The sequence below is a fragment of the Cebus imitator genome, unplaced genomic scaffold (genome assembly GCF_001604975.1).
Source record: "Cebus imitator isolate Cc_AM_T3 unplaced genomic scaffold, Cebus_imitator-1.0 Scaffold224, whole genome shotgun sequence".
Lineage (NCBI taxonomy): Eukaryota > Metazoa > Chordata > Mammalia > Primates > Cebidae > Cebus > Cebus imitator.
Window position 1 is genome coordinate 593,070 of NW_016107539.1, and position 16,894 is coordinate 609,963.

At 45.6% G+C, this 16,894-nt stretch overlaps 1 long non-coding RNA gene across 1 annotated transcript in view; it reads left to right on the forward strand.

Moving 5' to 3' along the window:
- Positions 1-15,958, forward strand: part of LOC108281337 — a 20,159-nt gene extending 4,201 nt beyond the window's left edge. The window contains exons 2-3 of the long non-coding RNA XR_001815946.2: positions 8,053-8,058; positions 15,948-15,958. This is a non-coding gene — a long non-coding RNA (uncharacterized LOC108281337). The remainder of the gene's footprint in view (positions 1-8,052; positions 8,059-15,947) is intronic.
- Positions 15,959-16,894: the final 936 nt, after the last annotated feature.

Sequence of the window (16,894 nt, forward strand, 5' to 3'; positions counted from 1 at the left end):
AAAAAAAAAAAAAAAAAAAAAAAAAAAAAAAGGAAAGAAAGAAAGAAAAGGCTCTTGGGCCAGGCGAGGTAGCTCACACCTGTAATCTCAGCACTTTGGGAGGTCAAGGCAGGTGGATCACAAGGCCAGGAGTTCCAGAACAGCCTGGCCAATATGGTGAAACCCTGTCTCTACTAAAAATACAAAAATTAGCTGGGTGTGGTGGCACATGCCTGTAGTTCCAGCTACTTGGGAGGGTGAAGCAGAAGAATCGCTTGAACCCGGGAGGCAGAGGTTGCAGTGAGCCGAGATTGCACCGCTGCACTCCTGCCTGGGCACCAGAGCAGACTCCGTCTCAAAAAAAAAAAAAAAAAAAAAAAGCTCTTGTTAGAGAAGTTCCTGCCACATGGACTTCTGCTGATAAGAGAATGGAGCTGGGTTAGTGGTTGTGACCGTCTCTGAGAGCTGGGAGAGAAGCACAGGTCACCTTACTTGCACCAGCGACTTCTCCCACCCACGAGGGCTTTATCAGTGTTTGCTATAGGGGCATTCATTGCTTTATTCAGACATGATGGAGTGCGTGCTATGTGCCAGGACGGGCCTGGCTGCATAATTAGTGAAACCAGTGCAAAATGAAAGTGTAAAACTCTTGATCAAAAAGCAAAAAGAGGTATCATTAAAGGTAGGAAAACATTCCTTTTTTTCTTTCATAGTCTCTCTCTCTCTCATAGTGTTTTTTGTTATTTAGTGTCATTCCAAGTAAAATAAAAATGTTTAAATTAGCATGAATTTTACTGTTCATCATTATATTATATGCCCATTAAGAACGCAAATATAGAAGCAGTTAACTCATATTGGAATCACTGAAATCACACAATTCCTGTTTTGTATTCTGTATATGGATAGATATCTCATTCTTAGTAGAAAAGTTAAAACCTGCACAAAACGAACAACTGCCTTTATTTCACTTCTTGCTATGTGCACGTGTTACCAAGTCCCTGTCTTTGGCTTGTGATGATTAAGGACAGACTGAGAGGAAAAGGAACCCCGGGATGCCCACTCTTCCCCTGCCCTTCTGTGGCATTTTCAGCATAAATGATTGGCTAATACAGGAGATTATCACAGCTTTGGTTGTTCATGTTTCTTAGAACGGCCTTGCTTTCTGAGTCTGAAGCAAGGTCTGCCTTGAACAGGAGGTGTGTCTGGCATAGACGCAGTTGTGAGACTTACCTTGTACTCACTTTGAGTCTCACTGAAGTTCCACATTATCATAGGTCCATCGTAGGTAGGCACAAACCTAAGAAGCAGATACTGATACTATCCCATGTTACAGATGAGAGTTCTGGAAAACAGAGGTGAAGGGACGTCTTTGAGGTCCCAGAGCTGGTGACGGATGGAGCTATTTTCTAGCTGAGATAACCCAGCCTCAGAGTTTCAACCAATCGTTATTGTTTGATAAGGAAGGTTAGAATAATTGGCATATCCACTGAAAAAGAATGAAATTTCCCGCATTGTGCCATATACTTCTACCACCCCCAACAACAAATTCCAGTCTTAAACATATTAACACACATCAGAACTACTTGTGGTGAGTTTAATCCTTTTTTATTAAAACACAAAAGGACTCAAATTTTTGGAAAGTATTCATATAATTCTGGGCTGAGAAAGGCCATTTAAAAATGCCACAAAATCCCAAATAATCCAAGATTGGCAAATTTTTTTACATAAAAGTTTTCAATTTCTCTATGGAAAAAAAACCCAAGGATCAAGTCAGAAGAAAAATTGCAGCTCTGGGAAATATTTGAACCCTAACTGACAAAGTCTTAACATCCTTCAAGTAGAAAGCTCCATTAGAAATCTGTGAGGGAAAGTCAGACACCACTAGAGAAAAATGGCAAAGATCACAGAACAGGCAATTCCCCAAAACGGATTATAAATGGTCACAAAACGTGGGATGTTTTACTTCAAATAGTATGTATCTATTTTACCTCCAATTTCTGAAGATAGAGAAGTCACGACTATGGCCATATTGGTGAAAGTTTGGTAGAGAGCTTGGTTTTTTTGGTGGACATGCTCTCCATTTGTCTGGAATGTTCTTCCCCCAGATACCTACATCTCCCCAGCCCCAGTACCTTCACTTCTCAAGGAGGTATCCCGACTGTTTCACCTGAATGACCTCCGCTTGCCCAGCTAGTCTGCATCCCGTACTCTTTTTTTTTTCCCCATAGTTTCTATTATCACGTGACCCGTAGCTTCTGTATTTGGTCACCATCCAGCTCCCTTCTCTAGACTACAAGCTCCACCAGGGCAGGGACGTCCTTTTGTTCGCAGCTGTTTCCCCAGCACCTGGAAGAGAAGCTGGCACACAGAAGGCACTCAATTAGTATTTCAATGCACGTGAGAAGAATTGGAATCTAGCCTGGCTGGGGTGGCTCACACCTGGAATCCCAGCACTTTAGCAGGCAGAGGCGGGGAGATCACTTGAGATCAGGAGTTTGAGACCAGCCTGGCCAACATGGTGAAATCCCGTCTCTACTAAAAATACAAAAATTAGCTGGATGTGATGGTACAGGCCAGTAATCCCAGTTACTTGGGAGGCTGAGTCAGGAGAATTGCATGAGCCCGGGAGGTGGACGTTGAAATGAACCAGGACTGTACCACTGCACTCCATCCTGGGCAACATAGCAAGACTCCATCCCAATAATAATAATAATAATAATAATAAAAATAAAATGGAGATCTCACAGTACAGTTTTTCTGGAGGGTGATTGATCAGTATCATCTATTGAAAAATGCATGTCACTTAATCCAGAAATTCTACTTCTAGAAATGTACGCTACAGAAATACAAACGGCAAATTTTATATATGTGTGTATATGTGATTTATCACCTCCTGTGGAAATGACCCATGAAGAAGATTTGCTTGAATAAACCTGGGGTACAGGCATACAATAGAACCATATACAAATTTTACAAAGCTTCCCAATGAAGGATTTATAAAGGAAAAAAATGAGGTAGCTGCAGCTATGACTGTAGATATAGATAGCTATAGTATAGATACGATTATAGTGTAGATATGTCTGTACTATAGACAGGGATATGAATATGGATGTGATGCCCTCAATAAATGCTGAGAGTTTATTCCAGAATAGTGTGTATAGAATGGTTCCACTTTCACAACAGAACTTATACAGACTGGGTTCGTGTAGAAAGCAGTCTGGAAGGGCATGTAACACATGGAACAGGGTTTACCTCTGAGAGATGGGAAACTTTCACTTCATATTTGTCTGCTTGTTTAATTTTTATAATTTTAATTCAATGAGCATGTGTCACTTTTTAGTTTTTAATTTTGAAATAATTATAGACTCCCAAGCACGCCTCATTTTTGCAATTATAAAATGCAAATTGGGTTTAGGGGAAATGTCGAGTGGGGAATGGAAAAGGCTGTGACTCTATTCCAGTAGAACAGACTTGATATTTTGAAAAGCAGTAGATGGTTCTAGAAATTCTAGCCAGGTCTGCTCAGCATTGGCCTTCGCCCTCTGCTTCCTCCTCCTGCAATTGGCATGGGGCAGTGGCTGTTTGGAGGGGGGATTTCAAGGTTCTCTTTTGAGGGTACGAGGCGAAGGAGAACAGCAAGGGCAACAGGTGTGGCCAGCGCTGGCCTGGGTCTGCACAGAACAGGAGTAGTGCCAGTCCTTGTATTTTTACAAACGTGCTTTGACTCCCTCACTCGCTTGTGCCTGTCTGCATCCTGAGAATGCAAAAATACGAAAAATATCAGTCTCAGACACCTTAACACACATTAGAACTACTTGTGGTGAGTTTAATACAAAAGGACTCAAATTTTTGGAAAGTACTCACATGATTCTGGGCTGAGAGTGCAGCCTGAATATAACAACCCTCAATATAACAACCGCATTCAACAAATGTGGGTCAATGATTGTATTTGAGGTCAAAAGGTATACCTGATAAAATAAACTTCAGTTTTATTTGTATGTAAAAGTTTCATGTTGGCGTAATCTTACATGTGACATCTGATGCATGAGGTATCTGTGTGCCAAATTATTATAAATAAGATTTGCACAGCAAGGAGCAAAGCTTGAATGTAGGACTCTCCGCAGAATACAGTCTGAATAGACACGGTTCTGATATTGGGCCAGATCGAGAGCAATACTGAGCTTTTCATTCAGCAGATGTTGACTGCTCTGTCCCTGTTCCTGTTCTAGAGTTTGAAAATATGGCAGAGAACAGAAGACATGAAAATCCCTTGCCTCAAAGAGCATCCGTTCTAAGTTGGGGCAGGAGATGAAAATGAGTAACATAATTGCCAGATTTCATCAGTTCTGAAATGCAGCCCCATCCCCCTTTTCAATGTCTTTGAAACCTGGATAATTTTGCAGTCAGTGGAACTGCTGCTGTCTCATGCCTGCTCTTGGTGGGGACAATAGTCAAGATGTGCTTGTCATTGTATGTTCCTGCGGAAGCATCACTAAGGTCATTCAGATGGCTGTCGCTTTTGTTGAGCTGAGCGCACTGTGGGAACTATTATACATGGGATTTTAATACCACTTAAGATCTCTTAACACTATACCCATCTGACTGGGTGTTGGTACTGTGTACACAGAAAGGCAGGGAAACAAACAGCAGGACATTTGTCTGATGTTAGTGAAGACAATGTTTCATCATTGGAGTGACAATCATAATTCCATTGTTTTCTTGTAAACCAGCATCCGCGTACTTAGTATGACATAAGCAAGGAAGGTATTCAAGGAGGATGCATCTGTGTTGCATTTGATCATTGAGGTAATAAGTAGTGCAGAAGGCTCGCCTACCATTAGCCCATCAGCACAAGTAAAGACAAGGGAAATGGTCAAATCCCTTGGAAAGATGAAAAAACTTTTAAAACATTGCGAGGCTGATGGAACTGATTCATTTGGATTCAGCCCTATGGTTAAGGCTTCATATCATTTAAATGGCATTTTTTTTCACTGTTAGTGGTACATAAAATAATGATGTATCTCACAGCAAATGGCATCTCAAGAGACAATGACAAATGGTGATGTGACAGAGGTGGTAAGTGCTTTGGGGAAACAAGGCAGGGACAAGAGGTAAGCATTTGGGGAATTGCACTTTTAAAAGTGAGATCAAAGAAGACCTCGTTATCATTCTCATTGCTGATGTTCTTGTTGCTACAATATTAAGGCCAAGGACTGTGCCTTATAGAGAAACTTGCTACACAAAATGTGGCTTGATTGGTCAAGATAATTTTAGAGAGAGCTGACACTAATTTTGAATGCAAACAAATTCTTTGGAACATTGAGGAATGCTTCTGCTTGCTTTGGTGAAATTGGCAGAAAGGACATTGTGGGTCCACATTTCATGGAATTGATCTAAGTCTCAGCCCAGCCCACCAAAACACCATCTCACCAAAGTTTTATCAATCACACAGCTTTTACATTGTGTTGGATTTTATATACTTAAAGTTTGTAAAGATATTTTATAACTGTTTATATTTTATTTTCATAATCTACTGTAATATTTCAACCCTGGGGTTTTACTTTTGACCATGGCTCAATATTACAGGAGGGGGCTGTGAACATATCCTATAGATAATACTGCAGCCTTAACATTCTTTTTTCTCCATGTTTCAAATGCTTACAAAAATATCATAATGGCTGTCTAACCTTCCACGAAATAGGCATACCATAGTTTAGTAATTTGATTTTTAGAGAATTTACTGTTATAGACAGTGTTACAGTGAACATTTTTCCCTGTCGTTTTTATTGGCCCTGTGGGCAAATGTGGTCCTAACCACACTGCATTGTGCAATTAGACTGTGAGATTCTTGCAGCCAAGGGCTACTCCCGACATCTCCTAGCAGAGGCGTAGGAAGTGGTCAGTAAATACTACAAAGTGATTGACAGATTAGTGAACCAGTGGTTTGAGAATCTCAACCAAATAGGAATTGACTCTCCAAAAACTCCTGGGAGCTCTCCCGCTTAATGTCCTTGCTGACAACCTGGTTGAAGGATTGAAGAATCTACTTTATTAAACATGTAGATGATATTGAAAAGGCAGGGTTAATATCCTGGAAGACAGAAATAGAATTCAAAGAGCTTTGAACAACTGAGGAAAATGATATTCTAAAAACAGAATGAGATGAATTTTTTTACTGTTTTATGAACAAAAACAGCGGTTTCCACGTGGAGTGGGAAGAACATGGGTTCAAACCCTAGCTCTGTCCCTCCCTGGCTGTGTGACCAGTGACAGGTCACAGCTCACTGAGCCTCAGTTTCTTCACCTATGAAACAAAGATAATGTCACCCTCTACAGAGTCGTTGCTGGAAGGACCAAATGAGTTAATACAGCTGAAGGGTCTGGCACAGTCCTTGCACATGGCAGGGACTCAATAAATGTCACTTAATTTAAATAATATCCCCAAGTGCCCAGAAAAAAGCCACCACAAAGCTCATGCAAGGCAATCCAGAGGCAGGATAAAGAGGATGGATCAGACAAAATCCCCCCAAATTGAAGTTGGGGATGCTGGTCATTAGTGACTATCTCTGAACAGAGTCAGCAAGATTCTGGGGACGTGTTCCAAGGATTGTGATGGCTAAAGCTTCCCCCTACACCAGGCAGGCCTTCAGTGGAATTCCCAACCCAGCTTTGGTCACTTGTTTAAAACAAAAACATGCAAAGACATGGATAGGGGCCCAGGGAGGCGTGGCCAAGATGACTAAAGAGATGAAAGTAGTTCTGTGGAGGAGAAAGGAGTTTGAAGAAGTTGGAGTAGCTCAATCACTGAGGCCAATTTAAAAAATATTTTTAATGTATATACTAACACATGTCTTTAATACTTTATTGAGTGTGCTTACCTCAACCATCTGCCCCTGAGGTTATAAAGTAAATATTTTCTTTTTCTTTTTCTTTTTTTTTTTTTCAGACAGAGTCTTGCTCTGTCACCCAGGCTGGAGTGCAGTGGCACAATCTCAGCTCACTGCAACCTCCATCACCTAGGTTCAAGCAATTCTCCTGCCTCAGCCTCCGAGTGGCCGGGACTACTGGTGCCTGCTACCATACCCAGCTAATTTTTGTATTTTTAGTAGAGACGGGGGTTTCGCCATATTGATCAGGCTGGTCTCCAACTCCTGACCTCAGGTGATCCACCCGCCTTGGCCTCCCAAAGTGCTGGGATTACAGGAGTGAGCCGCCATGCTGGGCCTACTTTTTACTTTTAAATAAAGCCTTTGAGATCTTTGTGTGCCAGTACACGAGGATTATACTTATCTCTTTTAACCACTGAATACTTTTCTATTTAAGGGATTTATTTAATTCCCGCCTTCTCATACCTGAAGGGTATTTTGAAGTGCTTGGAGAGATTGTTTGGTTGAATGGGACAAAGGGACACTCCTCAGAATCAGGTGCTCTGTCTCAGGATTGGAGGTCATTAGAGCCTGCTACTGCCTCTCCGGGGCGCACATGGTTGCCCACCTCTGCCGCTACCTGCGTGCCTGCTCCTGTCTCTGGCTTGATTTCCCCAGACCATGGGAATGCCCAGGGACCAAGCCTACTCATCTCAACCTCAGGCCCACCTGGGTCTGACCAACAACATCCCCCTGGGGACCGTGTCAACATGCAGACTTGGGTTATAGAGAAAAGTCTATAATGTCTTGTGTTCTAAAGAAACGAGACACAGTCCTTGGCCTTAATTATGTACATACTACTATACCTCCAATTAGGGCAATGATGGAGATAATGACAGTTAATCTTTATTGCATTTGCTATGTACTAGGCTTCACTGATATGTTAAGTCATGTCATCCCTAGTTACCTTTTTAGAGAAAGCATTTGGGTAGCCCCCTTTGAAAGATGCTTAGAGCTGGCTTCCAACCAGGTCTGCCTGACTCCTGAGCCTGTGGGCTTATCCAGATAAAGAGGGGGGGAAGAGACACATAAAAATTCCAGAAGGCTGAGAGGCATAGGCAGGAAAGGTGGTGGGAGTGGAAGGGAGGAAGTGTTCCTGGGGCCTAGGACTTCAAGTCCAGGAGCAAACTCCTAGGACCACTTCGAGGGCTCTGTGACATGATGTCTATAAATAACAAGCCGCGTACTAAACCAGCGCATGGTGACAAAGACTGGCTGCTGTTGGGAGGAAAACACTTGCAGCGATTCATCTTTAAACTGGAGCAAGCTCATTCACCATCAGCAAATATCAGACTCCAAATGGCTCTGTTTTCTGCTGACAGGCATCGGAGGGGACAGAGGGACCTTTACTGTTGATAAGGAATTGACAAGACAGTCAGGGAGAATTGTTTAATATTGAATTGAAATCTACTAATAAAAACATTCACAGTATATCAAATGCCTGTTATAAAGATAACAGGAGAATACTTTCTGAGCACTTATCATGTCCCTGCCCTTGTCCTGTATTAACCCATTGGTTACAACAACCCTAAGTGGTAGTTGCTATTATCCCCATTTTTCCAAACAAGGAAGAGAGAATCAGAGAGGCTCAGCAGCTTGCTTAAAGTCACGCAGGAAGGAGGGAGCAGAGCTAATACTCGAACCTTGGATCTTTCTGACTCTCCTGCTCACCCACACCACCTTTGCCAGATGGAGACACCATAAGATGGGATGGAACCAGAGGCTGAGTCACGTGGGACCCAGTTTTCAGAAAGTACCTCATGGAGAAGGATGTGTCTTGTTCATTGCTATATACAGAGCTCTTGACACCTGTACAATGGTTTTTAGAAAATCTTAAAAAAAAAAAAAAGGTTTTTGAAGGAAAGATGAGATCCATAGTGAAAGAGTCAAGAAGGACTTCTTGGAGGAGGAGATTTTTGGACAGGCTTGAATGAATTGAAGCACTAGACTGAATTGAAAAGATGTCCAGAGAGAGTTCGGCTTATCCGAGGGTTACCCAGGAGACTGGCAAATAAGAAAAAGGAATAGTTTTAGAAGTTCAGAGTGGATAGTGGCTTAAAAGCAAATATTCCCTCATCCCCGATGGATTTGTGACAAGTAAGGGAGGCACTGGACAGAGTCCCTGTGGGCTGAGCAGAGACTTCTTCTTTTTCCCGCCTGTTCCCTCCCAGCAGGTGTGTGTGTACTGGGGATGGGAGGTGTGCAGCCACGGGTGCGTCGATTGCAGAGGTAGAAATAGCTTCAGCAATGAGGGAGGAAGAGTGTTAGACCCTTCCCTCCCCTAGTCCAGGGGAAAAATGCTCAGCCAACAAAATCTGAGTAGTAGAACCCAAATCCATCTGTCGTCCTAATGCCATGCGTGACCCTAGAGACCTCTCTCTAGTTTGCATAATGGCTTTTGAGTTAGAAAAGAACATCCAGCGATGCTCTTGCCCAGATGAACTCCCGCTGAGTGTTGAGTTGAACAGCACACACAGCTAGTTAACGACCAAGATCGGGGAGAAAGATTTCCTTCCTGGCAGTCGGCACAGTTGATAATCGGGTTTCTCCCTCCCGGGCTTCCTTTCTGTGACTGCCTAATTATCCCACCTAGTACGATTATGAATTCCCTTCATGAGGGCGGGGGTGGCCTGCTTGTGACAATCTGGGAGGAGCTGGCTGTACTCTGCGCCTCAGTCAGGGAACAGAGGCTCTCTCCTTTTGTGGATTTCAATTCTCACTCACTCGGTGACCTTCTGTAAGGGGTTTGGTCTGTTTCCAGAATATTGTCCTTTCCCTCTTGTGGGGATCAGGTGCTTAGTGTCTGCTGGATATTTGGAGGCCCAGGTCTCTTTTAATTCATGTCCGGGACTGTGACAGGACCCTGGTACTTTATGTTTCTCTAGTAATTGTGTTTCTGGCATTTTAGATTCAAGAATCCAGGTGTCCCATTTGGTTTTTTGTTTGTTTATTTGTTTGTTTTTGGTTGGATTCTCTCTCTGTTGCCCAGGCTGTAGTGCAGTGGTGTGATCTCAGCTCACTGCAACCTCCACCTCCCGGGTTCAAGAAATTACCCCGCCTCAGCCTCTGAGTAGTGGAGACTACAGGCGCCCAACACCACATCTGGCTAATTTTTGTATTTTTAGTAGGGATGGGGTTGCACCATGTTGGCCAGGCTGGTCTCGAACTCCTGACCTCATGATCTGCCACGTTGGCCTCCCAAAGTGCTGGGATTACACACGTGAACCACCATGCCCAGCAGTTATCCCATTTGGACATGGTCTGTGCCTGCTCCGATGCCTCCGGAGCGTGATCTTTCACTAGTAGCAACAAGATCATCATAAAACCAGCTGCAATTTATCAAGCATCTATTAAATGTCATGTACCTCACTGGGAACTGTATTTTATTTAAGCCTTATAAATACTCATCCACAGAGGGATTCCAGGGAGAGCAATACTCAGCAGCATTTGATGTGAAAGATCCAGGTAAGTGGACTGGGCTCTATGGTGTGCGGAACATGGCAGCATCTTTGCACTTAATTCTCTCCACAGTCTGAGAACCGGGTGCTCCTTGCATCCTTCTTTTATAGATGGGAAATCAAAGCTTAGGGAGCATAAGCCACTTGTTCAATGTCTTTTAGCTAACAAGTGTTAGAGTCGAGACTTGAACACAGCCAGGTGCTGTGGCTCACACCCCTAATTCCAGCACTTTGGAAGGTCGAGGTGGGAGGATTGCTTGAGGCCAGGAGTTGGAGACCAGCTTGGCCATCATGGTGAAACTCTATCTCTACTGAAAGTGGAAAAGTGAGCTGGGCGTGGTAGTGTGCACCTGTAATCCCAGCTACTCGGGAGGCTGAGCCAGGAGAATTGCTTGAACCTGGGAGGTGGAGGTTGCAGTGAGCCGAGATTGCGCCACTGCAGTCCAGCCTGGGTGACAGAGCAAGACTCTGTCTCCAAAAAACAAAACAAAAAGAGACTTGAACCCACTAGGTCTGTTTGCCTCCGGAGCCCCCGCTCTTAGCTACCTTGCTGTTCTGCCTTCCTGTTAAGTTGCATAGCCAGCTGGTCTGATGAACTTACCTGTAACAATGTGGCTGGGGGCGCGAGGTGGGCAGTTACATATCCCACCTGGTCTCTGTGGGTGGCTACGCTAGGGACTCCCAGGGGAGCTATCAGGAGAAAGAGCAAGTCCCAGGCCTGGTTGGCTTTTTTCCCAGCTTCTAGGTGGGCTAAGGTGACCTAGGAGGGTCCCCTGGGAAATCTGGTCATAAAAGGGGATGATTGCTGGGCCCACATGACTCCTGGGAGGCCAGGGACACGAGAATTTCCAAGGGCATGAGAATGTATTGAGCATCTGCCATGTGCTGGGAGCATTCTCTCTAGAATCTCTAATTTTGACAACTGCAATGCAAAGAAAGGTGTCCTCACCCCTCTTTGAAACAGAGAGGACTGAGGCTTAGAGAGAGAAAGCTATTTGTCAGGGTCACCCCACCGGCAGGTGATGGAACTAAGAAGGGAGCCAGCGCCTTCCCCTTACCTCTTCCCCTCTCGGTCATACCCCCAGCCCCACAGGTTCATTGCTGCATGTGACCGGTGTTCATGATGTGGACGGTGGGGCAGAGATTACAAAACAGCAGCCCGCAGCTTGGACGCAGCCCCTAGATTTGCTGTTTTGTCCCATTTTGTTTAAGATCTCCTTTGCATATGGTTACATTCAGGCTTTTTAGCGTATGGTCATAGGAGCTTTGATAAAAATCCCTTTGTACAACCGCCACCAGGGTGCTGAGTGTTTCCACCATCCCCCAAATTTCCTCCTGCTACCTCTTCGTGGTCAAGCTGTCCCTGACCCTCAGCTGCTAGCGGCCACTTGATCTGTTTCTGGTCCCTGTAGTTTTGCTTTTGTGAGATGGCTTCTTTCACCTGGCTGAATGCGGGTGAGATTCCTGCAAATCACTGTGGGTACCTCAGCGTTGCTGCGTTTCCCCTTAGATGGGTGTGTGTCGTCAGTTCACCGCAGTCCCGCCTGGCCTGCTTTCACTTTACCTGCCTGTACCATGGAGCACTGGAGTCTGAATTCCCTTGGTGGAGTATTTGAGAGCAGTGTGGCTTTTGGACACACATGACCTAGGCTTAAGTCCCAGCCTTGACTGATGGTAATCCCGTGATCCTGGCCCCCATGACTGCTGCTCTCCGAGCTTCAGTTTCCCCAGCTATCAAATGGGAGTGATATTCCAACCTGAAAGAGAAACTGGCGAAGATTTATGAAATACACTAACCTGTGGTAGGTACCTCTGACCACACCTGGCACCTTGGAGATGCTCTGTTCGTATTGGCTCTTGTGGAGGTTGTGAGAGGCACTGAGGCCAGTGTTCAGTGGTGCGGTCTGCACACAGGAGCACGCGGCCGGCTTGGGTGGGATGGTTCTAGCCACTTACTAACCATTGTGGTGTCCCGCCTTGTGGGGGAGAATTAATGTACTTGCCATACACCATGCCCTGCTCTTAGGGCACAAGCGGGGTATTAATGGACAAAAACGGACTCTCATCGGCAGCGATATTCGCCACAGCTTGCTGGCTGCCCAGGTCTGGCCTCTAGTTTCAAGTCAAGGTCAGCAAATTGAAAACATTAAACCTCCCCCCGCCCCCCCAAAAACCTTGGGGCTCTCATTTCTATCTTTTTCTCCTGACTTGGCTTTTGTTAATCATGTCCCCAAAGACCTTTTAAAAAGGAGAAATGGCAAATGATCTGGCTTTTCCAAATCACTGGTCGTCTCTACTATGAATTGTTTGCATGTTTCAGGAGCTGGAATTCCACAGAGGCTTGATGGGCAGGGAGGATTGGTGTCGGGGAGAGACTCTTGGAGAATTATCCAGAGAAGGAGGAGAGGCGGTGGCTTGTTCTCTGCCTCTTTCATGCAGCAGAACTTTCAGAAGGAAAAAGCGTGGGTGTTGGGAATTCCTAATGGCAAGAATTCATGGAAACGTCATGCTACATATCTGCCACCGTGGGTGCTGAGCTTAGCGGCAGATGGGGCCAGCGCGGAAATAGTCATATTCCGCCACTTCCTAGTGTGCCAAACACTCACCACTCACGTCATCTCCCTGGACTGTCACAGCCCCTTCGTGAGGAAGGCAGGGCCAGAATTCACATCTCATTTTGCAAATTCCAGAACCGAGACTCAGATGCCAGGTGACTTGCCCAGGGTCCCCATACCAAGAAGCAGCGACGTGGGTGGTCACGGGACTTAAGCCACGGGCTCTGCCGCCTGCTTTTTCTGCTATAGCATGGGTTGGGCCTGTGATGTGATTTGGAAGCTGCTGGGGACTCTGTGTGGGGTTATGGCCTGCCTGTCCCGCAGCGGGGTTGCTGGAAACATCCTTGGGGACAGGTTGTCCACATCTCGTGCATTGGGTATCACTCCCTTCCCTGCCTCCCTTGGTGCCTATAAGTCATTCGATGTCCAATCTCAGGCAAATGCCTTCTTATCTCTGTGTCACCTTAGTTTCCTCATTTGTCAAATGGGCATAATTGCCACTGTTCATGTGCCCGACACACAGGAGAACTCCCTTTCTCTCTCTCTCTCTCTTTTAAATAGAGATGGGGTCTTGTTATGTTTCCCAGGCTTGTCTCAAACTCCTGGGCTTAAGTGATCCTCCCACCTTAGCCTCCCAAAATGCTGGATTATAGGCATAAGCCAATGCATCTGGTCCAGGACAACTCCATTAATTGAACCATCGGCTCCCCCTCTTATTATTGAGTAGGAACCATTGGATTGGCAACACGGAGGTACTGGCGACCTCAACCAAGGCTGTTTCCTTGTGAATGGGGGAGAATGCCCGATGGGAGTGAGTTCAAGATGCAATGTGGGGAGAGGACCAGGAGGTAGCAAATAGAGTCCACTGTGTAAAGGCGTTCACCTATCAATGGGAGCAGAGAAGCAGGATAGTAGCTGGGGGTGCACGTGGTTCTGGCAAGGATTTTTTAAATGGCGAGCAAAGCTTTCAGCTGCAAGTGAGAATGGGGAGTTGGGCTGGAGAGGAGGAGGAGCAGAAATAGCTGCTAAGACCTAATTTTTGGTTACTGAGAAGATGAGAAAATGTGACCTACAGAAGGCATCTAGCGTTGTTTTATTTGGCCCCAGAGGGAAAAGGAAAGGATCGCCTGGGATTTTAAATAACATATCACAGTGTGTGAGTACACATTTCCATATAGGCTTCCCTGTTGCTAATGAATAATTAACTAATTTAAATACTTATAAATAATTGAGAGATTCACAGAATCTTTCTTTCAGCACTGAATGTCCCATGTATCCGTGCATTTTGGTCTGTGCACGTGTTCTGATAGTGAAAGGAAACATGAGAATCTCTCTTTCCAGATGAGTCCAGTCCTGCACACTCTACCCCAGGAGGCCAGGGACATCTGGGGCTTTTTCCTTTGCTGGTGACCAAACCTGCCCCTGGCTTCCATCTTCAGTTCTTCCCGGTTCTTTAATTCCTTAGTCCAGGCTTTGCTTCCTCCCTTCCCCTCCAGTCCACCCGCCACCCTCCTCATCTGGGTCTCCATCAATTCACAGTAGATCTAATAGAGGCGCCTCCCCAGCCTCCCTGACTCCAGTCTCTCCCTGCCCCTATTCATCCTGCCTAAGTAATGTTGAAATCCTGCATTGCTCATGCAGCTGAAATATACTAGTGCCTTTGGTTCTGCATAAAATATAAATGACTGGACCTGAGTTCACTTCATTTCCCTAGGACATATGCCATGCTCATAGAAGGCAGTACCTTTTTTAATGCGTCCCCATTGCTCTTAGGATAAAGCTCAAATTCCTCATCACATCTTTCCAGGCTGCATGGCATCTGCACTCTGCTCACTTCCCAGCAACAACCCCCGCCCCGGTCAAGGTAAGCTGTTCCTGCCTCGGGACCTTTGCCCTGGCTGTTTCTTTGTCCTGGAATTCTCTGTTCTGTCTCTTCACATGCCTGGGTCTCACTTCAGCTTCAGTGCCATGCCTCCAAAAGGCTGTTTCTTTGCCAGCCCTAGTCCACGGCTCTGGCTTATTTTCTGTCCTGTCATTTTCTTCGCTTGCTTCGTGGAATTTGCCACAATTTGAAGTGACTTTGCTGATTGATCATCTGTCCACCCACGGGGTGCCAGCCCTGCAGGGCTCTTCCCTCCCTTGGCCACAGCCATCCCCCCAGTGCCTAGAGCAGGGCCCCAGCCAAGTGGGGGCTCGACAGTGTTGTCGAGTGTGACCGTCCCTTGCCCTTGCCTGTCACTGCACCCCTGTGCAATCCATCCTGTCAGTTTTGTTCACCGCTGTGCCCTCAGTGCCTGGGACCATGTCTGCACATGTTTGCTCAATAAATAACCCTTGAAAGATGAGTTGAATTTAAAACCCACATTCAGCTCCACTTGACCTCAGAATTCAGCCTTGACTGCCTCAAGCGTTGCTTATTTCCTCCCAGGCTCATCACCAAATGGGGCTCTTTCCTACCATTTATGAAGTCACCAACTGCGGCTACTTCAGAAGGGCTCCACTCATAAACTCCTTGTTTTTGAGATAGTCTTGCTCTGTTACCCAGGCTGGAATGCAGTGGCGTGATCTCAGCTCACTGCAGCCTCTGCTTCCTGGGTACAAGCAAATCTCCTGCCTCAGCCTCCTGAGATGGCTGGGATTACAGACATGGGCCACCACACCTGGCTAATTTTTGTATTTTTAGTAGAGATGGGGTTTCACCGTGTTGACCAGGCTGATCACAAACTCCCAACCTCAAGTGATCTGCCCGGCTCGGCCTCCCAAAGTGCTGGGATTACAGGCATGAGCCACTGTGCCTGGCCACAACGCATAAACTTCCATGAGGGAAGCAGTGTTAGCTCCATCTTATAGGTGAGGAAGAGCAAGGTGAGGGAAGCTGTAACTTGCCCTCTAGCCCCGCAATTGCTAAGAGGTGGGGCCATTCATTTGTGGAGTGTGATGGATTCTAGGTGTTGCTGCTGGGAGAAGGGAACATGCATCTGTGAGTCTTCCGAGGGGAGTTCCAGGTGCTCTGGGTCCCAGGCAGGAAGGGAGGTTCCTGGAAATGAAGCTTATGCTTGAAGGATGAGAAAGTATGAACCATGCATTGGGTAGGTGTGGACCAGGAGGGAAAGGTTTCGTGCAGAGAGAATGGTGTAGGCAAAGGCTTCAAGCCAGGAGCACAGGGACCACTGCGGGGAAGCAAGCAGAGGACAGCATGATTTTTTTCCCGACAGCAACTTTCCTTTGTATAGCTGTTTATGTTAAGATATAACTCACACACCGTAAGACTCACTCCTTTAAAGTGCAGAATTCAGGAGTCGTCAGTACGTTCACAGTAGTGTAGACATAGCCACTATTAATTTCAGAACATTTTTCAGTATCCCAAAAAAGTCATTGCCCGTTGCACCAACTCCCTGAACCCATGGCCACCATGATCGACTTTCTGAATCCATGGGTTGGCCTATCTGAACATCTCACATAAATGGAATCTTAGTCCTTGTGACTGGCTTCTTTACTTAGCAAGTGTGTTGTATATTTTTAGAACATACATGTAACGTAAAATTTACCATCTTAACTTGGCTGCTGTTATTGCTGTCGCCCAGGCTGGAGGGCTGTGATGCGATCTCAGCTCACTGCAACCTCCGCCTCCCAGGCTCAGATGATCCTCCCACCTCAGCCTCCTGAATAGCTGGGACTACAAGTGCATGCATCACTGCACCTGGATAATTTTTGTATTAATTTTGTATAATTTTTGTAGAGATGGGGTCTCACCTTGTTGGCCAGGCTGCTCTCGAACTCCTGAGCTCAAGTAATCTGCCCACTTCAGCCTCTCAAAGTGCTGAGATGACAGGGCTGAACCACTGCATCTGGTCTATTTTTACTTTTTTTTTTTAATGTGGTAAAATACATGTAACATAAAATTTACCAGCGTAACCATTTTTAAGTGTACAGTTAGGTGACATTAAGTACGTTCAGACTGTCTTGCTACCGTCAC